This window comes from Tupaia chinensis, unplaced genomic scaffold (assembly GCF_000334495.1).
Source record: "Tupaia chinensis unplaced genomic scaffold, TupChi_1.0 Scaffold000706_1, whole genome shotgun sequence".
Classification (NCBI taxonomy): Eukaryota; Metazoa; Chordata; class Mammalia; order Scandentia; family Tupaiidae; genus Tupaia; species Tupaia belangeri.
Window position 1 is genome coordinate 6,473,619 of NW_006160229.1, and position 3,271 is coordinate 6,476,889.

Here is a 3,271-nt window from a genome sequence, read left to right on the forward strand (position 1 = left end):
CGCCTGCCACCTTCACAGGAAGGATCTCGGGACTCCACACATATGCTCTTTTATTGGCTGCAGAAGCCCGCGCTTCAACATGTGACATCCCATTGGCTGGACAGCTAGAGGGGCGTGGCTTGCATATCTCTGGGCAAAACTGGAGTTGTCCAGGCTTATGATGCCCCTCAGGGCTGCTCAATAAAGGTTCCGTTCTATTTAGTAGACAAAGATAAGGACAGCAGGAGGCCACATCCTAAAGGGCCACTGTAACTCCAGGGGTTGGAGGCAAATCAGTCTTCGGGGTTCCTCTGTCCTGCCCTGTATCCAGTCCTGTCATGGAGAGGGCTCACCAACTTTCCAAATCTCAAAGCAGTGGTGCTTCACACAGTTTTCCTGAGGGCATGGGGAGCAGATGAGCTTCCCATGCCTTGAAAATCTGAAGATTCAAGTGAATCCTCTCCTCCTAAAGTACCATGACCCACATACTGCCCGGTGCAATTCACTGACCCACAATAGTGAAACCCAAAGCCCCAGTGGAGGACCTCCGCGACCCTCTATATGAAGCTAAGTCCTCCACAGGAAAGGTCACAGAAGCATGCCTGAACTCATCCCGATCTCTCAGGTATCTCTCCCTCTCCCTGGGGAGTGTTTCTCCACTGAAGGCAGGAAAGAGGGAAGGATGAGTGCCTACTCAGCAGGAGACCAGGCTCAGCGCTGAGTGTGTGACACTGTGCTCATGGGCACCAAAGACAGACCCAGGCTGCTCAATCCCAAATCAGATTGCTCCCTGGCACAGGGCTGCCAGGCAAGCAGTTTGACTGCAGGCTGCCTCAGGCTCCTCATCTGCATAAAAGCTTGATAATCATTCTCTTGCAGAGCTGTGAAGGCATGTCAACTGCCAAAAGTATGTACTCAGAAGAGAGCCCAGCATAGCTAACACACTTTAAAGCCTTAGCCGCTACTAGAACTTTCAAAAAAACCCTGCCTTCATTCTCCTTCTGCTCTCTCATTTCCCTGCTGACATGTGTTGAAGGACTGACCAGGTCCTGTGCGCTCCTGTTATCCCTTATCACTGCCCACACAAACTGGCTCTCCACAACCTCTCTCCCCATGTGTCCTAATATCCCAGCTCTCGCATCCTCTGCTGCCACCACTGTACTTTCCCTTGAACGTGTCAGGCATATCCTTGGCTCACAATCTGTGCACAGAGTACTTATTCCCTCTCTGGAGGGTTCCTGCCCCAAATGCCCACCTGACTAACACCATCACCTCCTTGAACACTTAATTCAGCTACTGCTTCCTGATGATGCCTACCTCACCACCCCATTCTCATAGACGGCAACCCTCCTACCTGGCATTCTGAGCCCCACCTGCATGACTCTATTTTCTACAACATTAACCACCTTCTAGCAAATCATGTCTTTATTTCTTATGTATATTGACAAACTTTTACTCCTCCATGGGAAAATAACTTCCACTGGACCAGTTTCTGATTACTTTATTTACTCTCTAATTCGAAGAGCTCAGAATTATGTTTGATTCATAATCAATAAATATGTACACAATGTACCTGCATGACTCTATTTTCTACAACATTAACCACCTTCTAGCAAATCATGTCTTTATTTCTTATGTATATTGACAAACTTTTACTCCTCCATGGGAAAATAACTTCCACTGGACCAGTTTCTGATTACTTTATTTACTCTCTAATTCGAAGAGCTCAGAATTATGTTTGATTCATAATCAATAAATATGTACACAATGTGAAATTAGCATGACCAAATTTTTAAGAAGTAATTAATTAATTAAGTAATTAGTTTGTTTGTCTGTTTTTTAATTTGACCAGAGAGAGAGAGAGAGAAGGTGAGAAAGGAAGCTGCCTGGTCCGGGACTCAAGCAGTGGCTGGCCATGTGGGAGTATTCAGTGCCTTAACCACCGTGCCACCTGCTGGTCCCAATATGACCAAATTTTCATAGTAATACTTAGTACAGACTCAGTTAAGTCCTGAGAGATGAGGAATCTGCAGTGGGGACTGAGTTTATTTTCTGTCTGGGAGTAAAGAGGACAAATGAAGGCAGGCCTGTGTGTTATTTGTTGGGGGGTTTAGTGATCCATGTTGGACTCCCATCTTCTCTAGTATATCTCCATCTCTGGTACTCAGACCAGTCCAACGTTGGTCCAGTTTCTTGCAATGTCCTGATTACTTGGTGGTACTGGAAACCCTTCACCTTCTTCCCTTGAGACTGAAAACAAATGAGTAATATTTGGTTCCTGGCATTAGAGCTGCTTTCCCCCACCCCCACCCTTAAAGGTTTTTGTCTTAGGGCGTGTGCACTTGTTTTAGGGGGAGAAAGAGAGATAGAGACAGTGAGATGGGAAGTGAGAAATCACCCCCAAGGGGGGATGGCCAGGCCACAATCCTTTCTCCTCCACTCTCCTCCCAGAATCTTATGCACACATGCATGCATGCCCAGAGTGAGTTTCAAGCTACTGGGTTTGGGACTTGAACTGCAGTCAGCTATATGGGAGTCCAGTGATATAACAATTACACCATCTGCTGGTCCCAGAGCTGTCCTTCTTTAACTCTTTGGGGCTCTGGTTAGTGTGGGCCTAGCTGCTGTGTGTGTTGGGGGACAGGGGTGCACAATGGGTCTTCAATCTATGGGTGCCTTTTATTGCCAGGTCCCTGTTAACCCATAGAGACTCTGACCTGTGGGCCCCTGTCTTCTCTCCACAGATCTTGGACCTGTTTTTCCGTGGCAGGTCCCTGTGAGGCCCACTGGGTATAGTTGGCCTGGATATGGTCAGCAGGTGACTGTATTCCTGGAGAGAGGGCAGGTCATGTGTGGGAGTAACAAGCTTAGTTTCCCACTTGAGGGAGGACAGGAACCATGGCTCTGACTGGGGTAAGAGACCAGCCTTGCCGGATGCCCTTGGCCAGGTCATGGACCCTCTCTAGGCCTTGGTTTTCCTATCTGTACAATGGGGAAACTATAGTGATCACATGGGGACTGCTCCTGAATAAGGTTCTCAGAAATCTGGTCCTTTGGCAGGAGGGTCTCTGATGATATTTGAGGGAAAAGAAGCCTCAGAGAGAGCCACAAACAGGAGAGGGCAGATTCTAAGACCCTGTGACCTAGCCCCTGGCCCTACTGCCACCAGAGCCTGGGAATCTCCACATTTAAAATGGGGCGGCCCCATGTGCTTGGGACAAGAAAATTTCTCACTACCCAAAGTAGATATATATCAGGGAGTTTTAAAAACTACTTCACTGCGGGGGGCGCG